The 17536-nt window shown below is 38.9% G+C and overlaps 1 non-coding gene across 1 annotated transcript; it reads right to left on the bottom strand.

The window, feature by feature from the left end:
* Window positions 1-16735: 16735 nt before the first annotated feature.
* On the bottom strand, window positions 16736-16843 carry LOC112787537 (small nucleolar RNA R71). The gene has a single exon (XR_003194944.1). It is a non-coding gene; the product is annotated as a small nucleolar RNA R71 (small nucleolar RNA).
* Between the last annotated feature and the right edge of the window lie 693 nt (window positions 16844-17536).

The following is a 17536-nucleotide window of genomic DNA, read 5'->3' as shown; positions in this document are numbered from 1 at the left end:
TTTGCTAGAGTCCCCAATTAGAGGTGTCCAGGGTTCTTAAGCACACTCTTATTTTTGCTTTGGACCTCGACTTTAACCGCTCAGTCTCAATTTTTCACTTGACACCTTCACGCCACAAGCACATGGTTAGGGACAGCTTGGTTTAGCCGCTTAGGCCAGGATTTTATTCCTTTTGGGCCCTCCTATCCAATGAATGCTCAAAGCCTTGGATCCTTTTTATTACCCTTGCCTTTTGGTTTTAAGGGTTATTGGCTTTTTGCTCTTGCCTTTTGGTTTAAAAAGCTTTTGGCTTTTTCTGCTTGCTTTTTTCTTTTCCTTTTTCTCTTTTTTTTTCCACAAACTTTTATATTCATTGCTTTTTCTTGCTTCAAGAATCAATTTTATGATTTTTCAGATTATCAACAACATTTCTCCTTTTCATCATTCTTTCAAGAGCCAACAATTTTAACATTCATAAATAACAAATTCAAAAGACATATGCACTGTTCAAGCATTCATTCAAAAAACAAAAAGTATTGTCACCACATCAAAATAATTAAACTAGTTTCAAGGATGAATTCAAAATCATGTACTTCTTGTTCTTTTGTAATTAAAACATTTTTCATTTAAGAAAGGTGATGGATTCATAGGACATTCATAGCCTTAAGACATAGACACAAGATACTAATGATCATGTAATGAAGACACAAACATAAATAAAGCATAGAGAATGAAAACAGAAAAAATAAATAGACAAGGAGATTAAGGAACGGGTCCACCTTAGTGAAGGTGGCGTCTTCTTCCTTTTGAAGAATCAATGGTTCTCTTGAGCTCCTCTATGTCTCTTCTTTGACTTTGTTGCTCCTCTCTCATAGCTCTTTGATCTTCTCTAATTTCATAGAGGAGGATAGAATGCTCTTGGTGCTCCACCCTTAGTTGTCCCATGTTGGAACTTAATTCTCCTAGGGAGGTGTTAATCTGCTCCCAATAGTACTAATAGACTTCAGCCTGCCCATTTGTCTGTGGATGATACGGAGTTGCTACTTTGTGGCTAATTCCATATCGAACCATAGCAGAGTAAAGCTGTTTATTGCAGAAATGGGTGCCCCATCACTGATTAGTACTTTGGGAACACCAAATCTGCTGAAAATATGTTTCTGGAGGAACTTCAGCACAGTCTTGGTATCATTAGTGGGTGTGGCAATTGCTTCCACCCATTTAGATACGTAGTCTACTGCCACCAGAATGTAAGTGTTTGAGTATGATGGTGGGAAAGGACCCATGAAGTCAATAACCCATACATCAAATAACTCAATCTCTAAGATCCCTTGTTGAGGCATGGCATAACCATGAGGCAAGTTACCAGCTCTTTGGCAACTGTCACAGTTACGCACAAACTCTCGGGCATCTCTATAGAGAGTAGGCCAATAGAAGCCACATTGGAGGACTTTAGTGGCTGTTCGCTCACTTCCGAAATGTCCTCCATACTGTAATCCATGGCAATGCCACAAGATCTTCTTTGCCTCCTCTCTAAGGACGCATCTGCGGATCATTCCGTCTGCGCATCTCTTAAAGAGATATGGTTCATCCCATAAGTAGTACTTTGCATCAGAAATTAGTTTTTTCTTTTGCAACCTGCTGTACTCCTGGGGTATGAACCTCACAGCTTTATAATTTGCAATGTCTGTAAACCATGGTTCTTCCTGAATGGCAAAAAGTTGCTCATCCGGAAAGGTCTCAGAGATCTCAGTAGGAGGGAGGGACGCCCCTGCTACTGGTTCTATCCGGGACAGGTGATCAGCTACCTGGTTCTCTGTCCCTTTTCTGTCTCTTATTTCTATATCAAACTCTTGCAGAAGCAACACCCATCTTATGAGCCTGGGTTTTGAATCCTGCTTTGTGAGTAGATATTTAAGAGCAGCATGGTCAGTATACACAATCACTTTTGAACCTACTAAATAGGATCTAAACTTGTCAATGGCATAAACCACTGCAAGTAACTCCTTTTCTGTGGTTGTGTAATTCTTCTGTGCATCATTTAGAACATGACTGGCATAGTAAATGACGTGCAGAAGCTTGTTATACCTTTGTCCCAACACTGCACCAATGGCATGGTCACTAGTATCACACATTAATTCGAATGGTAATGTCCCGTCAGGTGCAGAGATGACTGGTGCTGTGACCAGCTTGGCTTTCAGGGTCTCAAACGCCTGCAGACACTCTGTGTCAAACACAAATGGCGTGTCAGCAGCTAGCAGGTTGCTTAGAGGTTTTGCAATTTTTTAAAAATCTTTTATGAACCTCCTATAGAATCATGCATGCCCCAGAAAGCTTCTGATTGCCTTAACATTGGCAGGTGGTGGTAATTTCTCAATTACCTCTACCTTGGCTTGATCCACCTCTATCCCCTTGCTTGAAATTTTGTGCCCAAGGACAATTCCTTCAGTCACCATAAAGTGACATTTTTCTCAGTTTAAGACCAAGTTAGTCTCTTGGCACCTTTTCAGGACAAGTGCTAGATGATCAAGACAGGAGCTGAATGAGTCTCCAAATACTGAGAAGTAATCCATGAAGACTTTCAGGAACTTCTCTACCATATCAGAGAAGATAGAGAGCATGCATCTCTGAAAGGTTGCAGGTGCATTACATAGACCAAAAGGCATTCTTCTGTAAGCAAATACTCCAGATGGACATGTGAATGCTGTTTTCTCTTGGTCTTGAGGATCCACTGTAATTTGGTTGTAGCCTGAATAGCCATCCAAAAAGTAGTAGTATTCATGGCCTGCTAGTCTCTCTAGCATCTGGTCTATGAATGGTAAAGGAAAATGATCCTTTCTGGTGGCTGTATTGAGCCTTCTGTAGTCAATACTCATACGCCACCCTGTAACTGTTCTTGTGGGAACCAGTTCATTCTTTTCATTATGAACCACTGTCATGCCTCCCTTCTTGGGGACAACTTGGACAGGGCTCACCCAGAGGCTATCAGAAATAGGATAAATAATCCCAGCGTCTAGTAACTTAGTGACCTCTTTTTGCACCACTTCCTTCATGGCTGGATTTAGCCGCCTCTGTGGTTGAACCACTGGCTTGGCATCATCCTCCAATAGGATTTTGTGCATGCATCTTGCTAGGCTAATGCCCTTAAGGTCACTTATGGACCACCCAAGAGCTGTCTTGTGTGTCCTTAGCACTTGAATTAGTGCTTTCTCTTCCTGTGGATTTAAAGCAGAGCTTATGATCACTGGAAAAGTGTCACCCTCTCCCAGAAATGCATATTTCAAGGATGGTGGTAGTGGTTTAAGCTCTGGTTTAGGAGCTTTCTCCTCTTCCTGAGGGATTTTTAGAGGTTTTTTTATTTCCTCTGGTTCCTCCAAATCAGGCTGAACATCTTTAAAGATGTCCTCTAGCTCTGATTCAAGACATTCAGTCCTATTGATCTCTTCCACCAAAGAGTCAATAATATCAGTGCTCCTGCAGTCATTTGATGTGTCTGGATGCTGCATAGCTTTGACAGCATTTAACTTGAACTCATCCTCATTGACTCTCAGGGTCACTTCCCCTTTTTGTACATCAATAAGAGTTCGTCCAGTTGCTAGGAAAGGTCTTCCTAGAATGAGAGTTGCACTTTTGTGCTCCTCCATTTCCAACACTACAAAGTCAGTGGGAAAGGCAAATGGCCCAACCTTGACAATCATGTCCTCAATGATGCCTGATGGATATTTAATGGAGCCATCAGCAAGTTGAAGACATATCCGGGTTGGTTTGACTTCTTCAGTCAACCCAAGCTTTCTGATAGTCGATGCAGGTATTAGGTTGATACTTGCTCCAAGGTCACATAGAGCTGTCTTGATACAAGCACTCTCTAATGTGCATGGTATCATAAAGCTTCCTGGATCTTGAAGCTTTTCTGGTAAGCTTTTTAGAATGACTGCACTGCATTCTTCAGTGAGAAACACTCTTTCAGTTTCTCTCCAATCCTTCTTATGGCTTAAGATCTCTTTCATGAACTTAGCATAAGAGGGTATTTGCTCAAGTGCCTCTGCAAACGGGATCTTTATTTCAAGAGTCCTGAGATAGTCTGCAAAGCAGGCAAATTGTTTATCGTGTTCCGCTTGGCGGAGCTTCTGAGGATAAGGCATCTTGGTTTTATATTCTCCAACCTTAGTTGCTGCAGGTTTATTCCCTACAGATGTGGTTGGAGAAGCCTTCTTAGAGGGGTTACTATCAGCACTTGTAGGTGTCTGATTCCTCATTGGCGTTTGAACGCCGGAACTGGGAAGGAATGGGCGTTTAACGCCAACTTTTCCCCCTTTTCTGGCGTTTGAACGCCAGAGTTATTCCTCTCTGGGCTCTTGATGTCCTCAAAGGGATCTTGGGTAGTGGTTTGGTCATCCTCTGTCATTTGTTCCTTTCTTGACTTTTTGCTATTTTGAGCTGAGTTATTCAATGTCTTCCCGCTCCTTAGTTGGACAGCTTGGCATTCTTCTGTTATCTGTTTAGATAGCTGCTGTCTTGTCTGATTCAATTGTGCTTCTATATTCTTGTTAGCATTTTCAGTGTCTTGGAGCATCTTTTTGAATTCTGCTAATTGTTTTGTCAGAAGGTGTAATTGCTGATTAAGTTCAACAATCTGTTCTTGAGGATTGGGATCAGTAGTTACTGCCACAGCCTCTTCTTTTATGGAGGACACACTGTTTGAGTACAGATGTTGATTTTTAGCAACTGTATCTATGAGCTCTTGAGCTTCTTCAATTGTTTTTCTCATGTGTATAGATCCACCAGCTGAGTGGTCTAGGGACATCTGAGCTTTTTCTTTAAGCCCATAGTAGAAGATGTCTAACTGTACCCACTTTGAAAATATTTCAGAGGGGCATTTTCTTAGCATTCCTTTGTACCTCTCCCAGGCATTATAAATGGATTCATGATCCTCTTGTTTAAAGCCTTGGATGTCCAGCCTTAGCTGTGTCATCCTTTTTGGAGGGTAAAATTGATTCAAGAATTTGTCTGATAATTGTCTCCATGTTTTTATTCTTGCTGTGGGTTGGTTATTTAACCACCTCTTAGCTTGATCTTTTATAGCAAATGGAAATAGTAATAATCTGTAGACATCCTGATCCACTTCTTTATCACGTACTGTGTCAGCAATTTGTAAGAACTGTGCCAGAAACTCAGTAGGTTCTTCCTATGGAAGACCGGAATACTGGCAATTTTGCTGCACCATGATAATGAGCTGAGGATTTAGCTCAAAGCTGCTTGCTTTGATGGAGGTATACAGATGCTACTCCCATATGCAGCTGTAATGGGGTTAGCATATGACCCCAGAGTCCTTCTGGACTGTTCACTTCCGCTTATGTCCATGATGGAGAAAAGAGAATTGATATGAATTATATTTTTATTATTTTTTTATTTAATTAAAAGTGACCAAAATTAAAATAGAATAAAATAAAATTAAATAAATGGAAAATAAAATAAAATAAAATTTCGAAAAAAAAGAAGATAAAATAAAAGCAAATTGAAGACTAAATTAATTAATTAATTAAAAAGATTTTGAAAATTAGCAATCAAAAAGATATGATTGAAAATTATTTTGAAAAAGATATGATTGCAATTTATTAAAAAAAAGATATTATTGAAAATTATTTTGAAAAAGATATGATTGAGAAGATATGATTGCAATTTAAAAAAAAATATGATTGAAAAGATATGATTGAAGAAATTAAAAAGATCTGATTTTTAAAAAAGATTTGAAAAGATCAATTTTTGAAATTTGAATGTTGACTTGACTAAAAAAAAGATATGATTTTGAAAATCTTTGGCTAAATTAATGCAAAATTTCGAAATTGATGAGTAAAATAAGGAAATGATATTTTTTGATTTTTGAATTTTAATGAGGAAAGAGAAAAACAACAAAATGACACTAAACTTAAAAATTTCAGATCAAAACAAAGAGAACAAACAAGAAAACTTTGAATGTCAAGTTGAACACCAAGAACACTTTGAGGATCAAGATGAACACCAAGAACAAATTTTTGAAAAATTTTTAAGTAAATAAAAGCACAAAAACACCAAACTTAAAATTTTTAGAAAATCAAACACAAATTTTCGAAAATTTAAGGGAAAACACAAAGAAGACACCAAACTTAGAATTTTTAAAGATCAAGAAAGAACTAGGAACATGCACATTCGAAAAAAAAAATAAAAGAAAATAAAAGCACACAATTGACACCAAACTTAAAATATGAAACTAAACTTAAATAAAAGACTCTAAACCAACAAAAATAAATTATTCCTAATCTAAACAACAAGATAAGCCGTCAGTTGTCCAAACTCGAATAATCCTCGGCAAAGGCGCCAAAAACTTGGTGCACGAAATCACAATCACACTTTTGCAATTCCACCAACTAACTAGCAAGTGCACTGGGTCGTCCAAGTAATACCTTACGTGAGTAAGGGTCGATCCCACAGAGATTGTCGGCTTGAAGCAAGCTATGGTTATCTTGTAACTCTTAGTCAGGATATCAATAATTCTCAGATTTAATTGTAAAAAGTAAAAGAACATGAAATAAATACTTGTTATGCAGTGATGACGAACAGGTTGAGGCTTTGGAGATGCTTTGTCTTCTGAATCTCTGCTTTCCTACTATCTTCTTCTTCATGCACGCAAGGCTCCTTCCATGGCAAGCTTTATGTTGGGCATCACCGTTGTCAATGGCTACTTTCCGTCCTCTCAGTGAAAACGTTCCAAATGCGCTGTTACCGCACGGCTAATCATCTGTCGGTTCTCGATCATGCTGGAATAGGATTCATTGATCCTTTTGCGTCTATCACACGCCCAACAATCGCGAGTTTGAAGCTCGTCACAGTCATCCCTTCCCAGATCCTACTCAGAATACCACAAACAAGGTTTAGACGTTCCGGATCTCAAGAATGGCTGCCAATAATTCTAGCCTATACCACGAAGGTTGCAATCTTAGATTAGAAACCCAAGAGATACACATTCAAGCTTGTTTGCATGTAGAACGGAAGTGGTTGTCAGGCACGCGTTCATAGGTGAGAATGATGATGATTGTCACGGATCATCACATTCATCAGGTTGAAGTGCGAATGAATATCTTAGAATAGAAGCAAGCGTGATAGAATGGAAAACAGTAGTAATTGCATTAATTCATGAAGAACAGCAGAGCTCCTCATCCCTGACAATGGGGTTTAGAGACTCATGCCGTAGAAGATACAATATGAAACGTGTAGAATGTCATGAGGTACAAGATGAATCACTAAAAGTAGTTTTTATAGTAAACTGGTGACCTAGGGTTACAGAAAATGAGTAAGCTAGGGTGTTTAGTGTAAAAATCCACTTTCGGGGCCCACTTGGTGTGTGCTTAGGCTGAGCATTGAAGCTTTTATGCGTAGAGACTTTTCTTGGAGTTAAACACCAGCTTTTGTGCCAGTTTGGGCGTTTAACTCCAATTTTTATGGCAGTTCCGGCGTTAAACGCCAGAATTCTTGAGTTGACTTGGAACGCCTATTTGGGCCATCAAATCTCGAGCAATGTATAGACTATTATATATTTCTGGAAAGCCCAGGATGTCTACTTTCCAACGCAATTAAGAGCGCGCCAATTGGGCTTTTGTAGCTCCAGAAAATCCACTTCGAGTGCAGGGAGGTCAGAATCCAACAGCATCTGCAGTCCTTTTTCAGCCTCTGAATCATATTTTTGCTCAGGTCCCTCAATTTCAGCCAGAAAATATCTGAAATCACAGAAAAACACACGAATTCATAGTAAAGTCTAGAAAAGTGAATTTTAAATAAAAACTAATAAAAATATAATAAAAACTAACTAAAATATACTAAAAATATACTAAAAACAGTGCCAAAAAGTGTATAAATTATCCGCTCATCAGACGGTGGATGTAGTGCCTCTTCCGACTCGCCCTTCTTCACCCCGTGTTGATGCTGCTGAGAAGTCTTCAAATCCTCAATAATTATTCTGGACGTTTGTGTAGATAGCCTGGCCTGTGGGCTTTGAACCTTTTATATTTTGTAATTGGTAGTTCTGACTTTTTGATACTCTCTTAGTTGCTTGTTTAGCAACTTTATTTTGAAAAACAAAGTGGTTTTTCAAGCTCTTTGGGCTGACTTTTGGTAACCTCTTGAGTTTGTCATTATTATAACTTGTGTTTTTTCATAACATGTTTGTCTGCACATGTCTGATATCTTTTAGGTTTTTGTGAATGTTAGAGCCTTGTTGTCGGACCTCTTTTGATTGCCTTTGTATTTTCATACTTGTGGCTTGATTCTTTTGAGGTTGTGGTTTTTTTTTTGGGTCCAACTTCTATGTCGACTTTCTCACTTCGGCCTGAAGTTATTTCTAGTAATCTATTTTGTGTGGACCTTTGTTAGGTCTCTGTCAGGAATTACTTTTTATAACGTTAAGGTTTTTGGGCTGACTTCTTTACGTTGGTCCCTTCTAAGTTATTTCTAGTAATCCTTTTTCTTGGACCTTTGTCAGGTCTCTTTTAGGGATTACTTTTTATAACTTGTTTGTGGGAGGCCGACGTCACCATGTCAGTCTCTTCTAAGTTATTTCTAGTAATCCTCTTTCTTGGACCTTTGTCAGGTCTCTTTTAGGGATTACTTTTTATAACTTGTTTGTGGGAGGCCGACTTCACCATGTCGGTCCCTTCTAAGTTATTTCTAGTAATCCTCTTTTTTAGGGCTGGCCGGATCTCTTTCCAGGGATTAAATTTTTATAACTTTGGTTATTGTGGTCGACTGGTCCGACTTCTTTATGTCGGCCTGTCTTTTAAGTTATTTTTAGCAACCCATTTTATTAAGACCTCATCAAGTCCTTTCTATGGATCACTTTCGATAACTTCTTGCATTATTCTATTTTTGTCATTTTTTCATCTTTGCCAATTTTGTCGAAGTTAGGTTTGATCCTTGTTTGGTCGACCTTTTGATGAATTTGGTTTTCATCTTCTTTGGTCTTTATTGTGATCGGTCAATGAATTTGCTCTTCACTTTCTGCCGATCTTGTAGCTTTATAATCGGGCGATGATTTTTTAGCGTTTCAGACTAATGCGTCTTGAGAATTTGTAGAAAATCTAAAAAACTTTATTCAAAAGAAAATATAGATATATACATGTAGGAGTTTTATCCCTCTAAGTCGGGCAATTTGTAGATCTTGGCTTGGTACCTCATTAAAAAACCTTTTCAGGAAAAAGAGTACACCTTATCCTAAGATCTTTATTACCTTTAACTATAGTACCTTCTTAGGTTGCAGGCGTGCCATGACCTAGGAAGTTCTCGCCCTTCGAGTTCGGACAGTCTGTAGTAGCCCTTTCCAAGTACTTCTATGACTCGGTAGGGTCCTTTCTAGTTTGCTGCCAGCTTTCCTTCTCCAAGTCGAGTTGTTCCGATATCATTTCAGATTAGGATGAGATCGTTCTCGGCAACACCTCGCGGCACTACTTTTTGATTGTATCTTGAAGCCATTCGATGTTTTAATGCCTCTTCCCTGATCCGAGCTCTTTCTCGGATTTCCGGAAGTAGGTCGAGTTCTTCCCTTTGGAGTTGGGAGTTGGCTTCTTCATTATAGTGGATCACTCTGGGTGACTTTTCTTCGACCTCCACTAGGATCATTGCCTCCGTTTCGTAGGCTAGTCGGAAAGGTGATTCCTTTGTGGTGGAGTGTGGCATTGTTCGATATGCCCATAGGACTTGTGGGAGCTCTTCAGCCCAGGCTCCCTTTACATCCTGTAATCTCCGTTTTAAGCCGGCCAATATGACTTTGTTAGCAGCTTCCACTTGTCCGTTGGCCTGGGGGTGTTCTACGGATGTAAATTGGTGTTTTTTGTTCCAATCGGCCACCAATTTTCTGAAGCCTGTAGCTGTAAATTGAGTGCCATTGTCTGTGGTGATGGAGTATGGAACCCCAAACCTTGTGACAATATTTCTCCATAAGAATTTTTGACTTCTTTGAGTAGTGGCATTAGCTAGGGGTTCTGCCTCGATCCACTTTGTGAAATAGTCTACCCCTACTATGAGGAATTTGACTTGTCCCGATCCCTGAGAGAAAGGTCTGAGAAGGTCGAGTCCCCATTTTGCGAATGGCCAAGGTGAGGTTACGCTGATGAGTTCCTCTGGCGGGCCGATGTGAAAGTTGGCATGTTTCTGGCATAGTGGATATGTCTTTACGAACTCTATGGCTTCCTTTTGTAGAGTTGGCCAATAAAATCCTGCCCGGAGTACTTTTTGGTAAGTGCCTGTGCTCCGAGATGATTGCCACAGATGCCACTGTGTACTTCTTCTAAAACTTCCTTTGTGTTGGAAGTCGGCACACATTTTAACAATGGTATTGACATCCCTCTTTTGTATAGAGTATTATTTATGATAGTGTAGTATTGTGCCTCCCATTTTAACCTCTTTGCCTCCTTTTCATCTGTAGGGAGTGTTTCTATTTTGAGGTAGTTAATTATGGGAGTCATCCATCCTTGATCCAGACCTGTTATGGCTAGGACTTTTTCTTCTTCCGAGATTGACGGGTTCTGCAGTATTTCCTGGATGAGGCTTCTATTGTTGCCCCCTGGTTTGGTGCTGGCTAGTTTTGAGAGTGCATCAGCTCGGGTATTCTGTTCTCAGGGTATGTGGCAGACCTCATATTCCCCGAGTTGTCTGAGCTGTTCCCTGGTTTTGTCCAAGTACCTTTTCATGATGGGATCTTTGGCTTGGTAGCTCCCTGCTATTTGTGAAGTGACTACTTGTGAGTCACTGAAGATGATAAGCTTTTGAGCTCCAACCTCCCTAGCCAGCTTCAAACCAGCTAGTAGCGCCTCATATTCAGCTTGGTTGTTTGAGGCAGGGAACCCGAATTTGAAGGAAAGTTCGATTTGTGTTCCCTGGTCACTTTCAGTTATCACACCCGCGCCACTTCCAGTTTTATTTGAGGAACCGTCTATATAGAGATTCCATTCTGTAGGGATTTCTGGGGTGTCTGTAAATTCTGTAATGAAGTCGGCCAGATATTGTGATTTCATGACTGTCCGAGCTTCGTATTGAAGGTTGAATTCGGACAACTCGACTACCCATTGCAAGATTCTTCCCGCTAAATTTGTTTTCTGTAGAATGCCTTTTATTGGCTGGTTGGTTCGAACCTTGATGATGTGGGCTTGGAAATATGGACGAAGTCGTTGAGATGTTAATATGAGGGTGTAGGCGAATTTTTCTATTTTTTGGTAGTTCAGCTCGGATCCTTGTAGTGCCTTGCTAATGAAGTATACAGGTTGTTGCTCGCTGTCATCTTCTCGGACCAATGCTGAGGCTACTGCTTGACTTACTACTGCAAGGTATAATACAAGGGGTTCTCCTTTCCGTGGCCGAGTTAGGATAGGAGGTTGTCCCAGGAACTTTTTGAAATCTTGGAAGGCCTGCTCGCACTCTGTTGTCCATTCGAACCTTTTTCCCTTCCTTAGAGTAGCATAGAAGGGGAGAGATCTTATTGCTGATCCCGCTAGAAATCTGGACAAGGCTGCCAACCTTCCATTGAGTTGTTGTACCTCTTTGATGCAAGTCGGGCTCTTCATATTGAGTATGGCCTGGCATTTGTCTGGATTTGCCTCGATTCCTCTTTGTGTGAGCATAAAACCCAAGAATTTGCCAGCTTCTACTGCAAAGGTGCATTTTGCCGGGTTAAGTCACATGCCATGCCTTCTTATAGTGTCGAATACTTGGGCGAGGTCGGACAGTAACCTCTCTTCATTTTGTATTTTTATTAACATGTCGTCTACATAGACTTCCATGATTTTTCTGATGTGGTCTACAAAGACTTTATTCATTAATCCTTGATAAGTAGCTCCTGCGTTTTTGAGTCCGAAAGGCATGACGACGTAGCAATAGTTTGCTTTTGGGGTTAAGAATGAATTTTTTTCTTGATCAGGTGAGTACATCGGGATTTGATTGTATCCTCAGTAGGCGTCCATAAACGAGAGGTATTTGTATCCGGATGAGGCATCCACCAGAGCATCGATACTGGGGAGTGGATATGGATCCTTTGGGCAAGCTTTGTTGAGATCAACGCAGTCGGTGCACATCCGCCACTTCCCATTTGATTTTTTCACCAAGACGACGTTAGCAAGCCATAGTGGGTACTTGACTTCTCTTATGAATCATGCCTCCAGTAGAGCTTGTACCTGCTCTTCCACAGCTTGGGATCGTTCTGGTCCGAGCTTTCTACGACTCTGCTGTACTGGCCGAGATCCTGGGTAAACTGCCAGCTTGTGGCATATTAACTTAGAGTCTATGCCCAGTATGTCTGCGGCCTTCCATGCAAAGAGGTCGACATTATCTTGTAAGAATTGTACGAGTGATTCTTTTATATCTCCTATTAAAATCGTGCCAATATTGGTTGTTTTGTCTGGGACATCTTCGATCTAGACTTTTTCTATTTTACCTTCGGGTTGCGGACGGAGTTCTTCCCTCCCTCGAACTCCACCAAGTTCGATGGTGGGGAATTCTTCTCCTCTGCCTCTGAGGTTTAGACTTTCGTTATAACAGTGGCGTGCCGTCCTCTAATCTGCTTTTATTATAGCTATTCCTTCTGTGGTTGGGAATTTCATAAACAGGTGTGGAGTCAAGACTACTACGCCGAGCTGATTTAACGTTGTCTGACCTATTAAGGACACTGTAGGCTAAACTCACGTCGACTATGATGTAGTCTATCTTGAGCGTTTTTGATTGATTTCTGATGAGCGGATAATTTATACGCTTTTTGGCATTGTTTTTAGTATGTTTTTAGTAGGATCTAGTTACTTTTAGGGATGTTTTTATTAGTTTTTATGTTAAATTCATATTTCTGGATTTTACTATGAGTTTGTGTGTTTTTCTGTGATTTCAGGTATTTTCTGGCTGAAATTGAGGGACTTGAGCAAAAATCAGATTCAGAGGTTGAAGAAGGACTGCTGATGCTGTTGGATTCTGACCTCCCTGCACTCAAAGTGGATTTTCTGGAGCTACAGAACTCCAAATGGCGCGCTCTCAACGGCGTTGGAAAGTAGACATCCAGGGCTTTCCAGCAATATATAATAGTCCATACTTTGCCCAAATGTAGACGACGCAAAAGGGCGTTGAACGCCAGTTCTACGCTGCAGTCTGGAGTTAAACGCCAGAAACACGTCACAAACCAGAGTTGAAACGCCAAAAACACGTTACAACTTGGCGTTCAACTCCAAAAGAAGCCTTTGCACGTGTAAACTTCAAGCTCAGCCCAAGCACACACCAAGTGGGCCCTGGAAGTGAATTTCTTCATCAATTACTTACTTCTGTAAACCCTAGTAGCTAGTCTAGTATAAATAGGACTTTTTACTATTGTATTTACATCTTCGGATCATCTTGGGACGTCTAGTTCTTAGATCATGGAAGGCTGGCCACTCGGCCATGCCTGAACCTTTCACTTATGTATTTTTCAACGGTAGAGTTTCTACACACCATAGATTAAGGTGTGGAGCTCTGCTGTTCCTCAAAGATTAATGCAAAGTACTACTATTTTTCTATTCAATTCAACTTATTCCACTTATAAGATATCCATTCGCACTTCAACATGAATGTGATGATCGTGACAGTCATCATCATTCCCTATGAACACGTGCCTGACAACCACTTCCGTTCTACCTTAGATTGAATGAGTATCTTTTGGATTCCTTAATCAGAATCTTCGTGGTATAAGTTAGAACCCATGGATGGCCATTCCTGAGATCCGAAAAGTCTAAACCTTGCCTGTGGTATTCCGAGTAGGATCTGGGAAGGGATGGCTGTGACAAGCTTCAAACTCGCGAGTGCTGGGCGTAGTGACAGACGCAAAAGGATCAATGGATCCTATTCCAGTATGATCGAGAACCGACATATGATTAGCCATGCAGTGAGAGCGCATTGGACCATTTTCACTGAGAGGACAGGATGTAGCCATTGACAACGGTGATGCCTAACATATAGCTTGCCATAGAAAGGAGTAGGACTGATTGGATGAAGATAGCAGGAAAGCAGAGGTTCAGAGAAACGAAAGCATCTCTATATGCTTATCTGAAATTCTCACCAATGATTTACATAAGTTGTTCTATCTTTCTTTTCTGTTTATTTATTTATTTTTATTCGAAAACTCCATAACCATTTAATATCCGCCTGACTGAGATTTACAAGATCACCATAGCTTCCTTCATACCAACAATCTCCGTGGGATCGACCCTTACTCACGTAAGGTTTTATTACTTGGACGACCCAGTGCACTTGCTGGTTAGTTGTATCAAAGTTGTGACAAATTATGAATTAAGATTTGAGCACCAAGTTTTTGGAGCCATTATCAGGGATCACAATTTTGTGGACCAAGTTTTTGGCGCCGTTGCCAGGGATTGTTCGAGTTTGGACAACTGACGGTTCATCTTGTTGCTCAGATTAGGTAATTTTCTTTTTGTCCTATTTTCAAAATTTTTTCAAAAATCTTTCAAAAATTTTTCATCTGTTTTTGAAAATTATTCTAAATTTTTAAGAATGAATTCTAGTGTTTCATAAAGCATGTTGAAGCCTGGCTGGCTGTAAAGCCATGTCTAATTCTTTTGGACTGTGGCTTCCAACCATCAGCATAGAGGCAAGTTAATTGGAATATCAGCTGTTGCATGCCTGATTTATATCTTAAAGCTGGCTGGCTATTAAGCCATGCCCAACCCTTGGATTGGAGCTTTAGGTCAACATTGAATGATTCCTGGGATTCTTATTAAAAATTTTGAATTTCTTATTTTCTTTTTCCTATATGTTTTTCGAAAAAAATTAAAAAGAAAATACAAAAAAATCATAAAATCATAAAATCAAAAATATTTTGTGTTTCTTGTTCGAGTCTTGAGTTAATTTCAAGTTTGGTGTCAATTGCATTTTTTCTAAAAATTTATGCATTTTTCGAAAATTCATGCATTCATAATGTTCTTCATGATCTTCAAGTTGTTCTTGGTAAGTCTTCTTGTTTGATCTTTATATTTTCTTGTTTTGTGTCTTTTCTTGTTTTTCATATGCATTTTTCGTTTGTTAGAGTCCAAGCATTAAAGATTTCTAAGTTTGGTGTCTTGCATGTTTTCTTTGCATCAAAAATTTTCCAAAATATGTTCTTGGTGTTCATCTTGACATTCATAGTGTTCTTGCATGCATCACATGTTTTGATCCAAAATTTTCATGCATTGAGTCTTTTTGATGTTTTTCTCTTTCATCATTAAAAATTCAAAAATCAAAAAAATATCTTCCCCTTTTTCTTCTCATAAATTCGAAAATTTGAGTTGACTTTTTCAAAACTTTTTAAAATTTAGTTGTTTCTTATGAGTCAAATCAAATTTTCAATTTAAAAATCTTATCTTTTTCAAAATCTTTTTCATAAATCATATCTTTTTCATTTTTCTTATTTATTTTCAAAAATTTTAAAAATATTTTTCAAAAATTTTTTCTTAATTTTATATCATATTTTCGAAAATATCATCAACAATTAATGTTTTGATTCAAAAATTTCAAGTTTGTTACTTACTTGTTAAGAAAGATTCAAACTTTAAGTTCTAGAATCATATCTTGTGATTTCTTGTGAATCAAGTCATTAATTGTGATTTTAAAAATCAAATCTTTTTCAAAACTAATTTCAATCATATCTTTTCAAAAATATCTTTTTATCTTATCTTTTTCAAAATCATATCTTTTTAATCATACCTTTTCATATCATATCTTTTTCAAATATCTTTTTTAACTTCTTATCTTCTTATCTTTTAAAAATTGATTTTCAAAATTTGTTTCAACTAACTAATTAACTTTTTGTTTGTTTCTTATCTCTTTCAAAACTACCTAACTAACTATCCCACTCTAATTTTTGAAAATACCTCCCTCTTTTTCAAAAAATTCTTTTTAATTACTTAATTGTTTTAAATTTTAATTTTAATTTTATTTCCCCTTTAATTTTCGAAAATCATCAACTCCTTTTCAAAAATTATTTTCGAAAACTTCTCTCTCTCATCTTCTTCTATTTATTTAATTACTTACTAACACTTCTCTTCATCTCATATCTCTGCTCCTATCCTCACCCTTGTGTTTGGATTATCCATTCTTCTTTACATTACATTCTTTTCTTCTTCTACTCACACAAAGGAATCTCTATACGATGACATAGAGGATTCCATACTTTCTTTGTTATTCCCTTCTTTGTCATATGAGCAGGAGCAAGGACAAGAACATTCTTGTTGAAGCAGATCCTGAACCTGAAAGGACTCTGAAAAGGAAACTAAGAGAAGCTAAAATACAACAATCCAGAGACAACCTTACAGGAATTTTCGAACAGGAAGAGGAGATGGCAGCCGAAAATAATAATAATGCAAGGAGGATGCTTGGTGACTTTACTGCACCTAATTCCAATTTACATGGAAGAAGCATCTCAATTCCTACCATTGGAGCAAACAACTTTGAGCTGAAACCTCAATTAGTTTCTCTGATGCAGCAGAACTGCAAGTTTCATGGACTTCCATCTGAAGACCCTTTTCAGTTCTTAACTGAATTCTTGCAGATCTGTGATACTGTTAAGACCAATGGGGTTGATCCCAAGGTCTACAGGCTTATGCTTTTCCCGTTTGCTGTAAGAGATAGAGCTAGAACATGGTTGGACTCACAACCTAAAGATAGCCTGAACTCTTGGGATAAGCTGGTCAAGGCTTTCTTAGCCAGGTTCTTTCCTCCTCAAAAGCTTAGTAAGCTTAGAGTGGATGTCCAAACCTTCAGATAGAAAGAAGGTGAATCCCTCTATGAAGCTTGGGAGAGATACAAGCAATTGACCAAAGAGTGTCCTTCTGACATGCTTTCAGAATGGACCATCCTGGATATATTCTATGATGGTCTGTCTGAATTAGCTAAGATGTCATTGGATACTTCTGCAGGTGGATCTATTCACCTAAAGAAAACGCCTGCAGAAGCTCAAGAACTTATTGACATGGTTGCTAACAACCAGTTTATGTACACTTCTGAGAGGAATCCTGTGAGTAATGGGACGCCTCAGAAGAAGGGAGTTCTTGAAATTGATGCTCTGAATGCCATATTAGCTCAGAATAAAATATTGACTCAGCAAGTCAATATGATTTTTCAAAGTCTGAATGGAATGCAAGCTGCATCCAACAGTACTCAAGAGGTATCTTCTGAAGAAGAAGCTTATGATCCTGAAAACCCTGCAATAGCAGAGGTGAATTACATGGGTGAACCATATGGAAACACCTATAATCCCTCATGGAGAAATCACCCAAATCTCTCATGGAAGGATCAATAAAAGCCTCAACAAGGCTTTAATAATGGTTGAAGAAACAGGTTTAACAATAGTAAACCTTTTCCATCATCCACTCAGCAACAGACAGAGAATTCTGAGCAGAATCCATCTAGCTTAGCAAATTTAGTCTCTGATTTATCTAAGGCTACTCTGAGTTTCATGAATGAAACAAGGTCCTCCATTAGAAATTTGGAGGCACAAGTGGGCCAGTTGAGTAAAAGGATCACTGAAATCCCT

This window comes from Arachis hypogaea, chromosome 20, assembly GCF_003086295.3.
Source record: "Arachis hypogaea cultivar Tifrunner chromosome 20, arahy.Tifrunner.gnm2.J5K5, whole genome shotgun sequence".
In the NCBI taxonomy this organism is placed as follows: domain Eukaryota; kingdom Viridiplantae; phylum Streptophyta; class Magnoliopsida; order Fabales; family Fabaceae; genus Arachis; species Arachis hypogaea.
The sequence above is the reverse complement of the archived record's forward strand: the minus strand, read 5'-3'. Positions and strand labels throughout refer to the sequence as shown.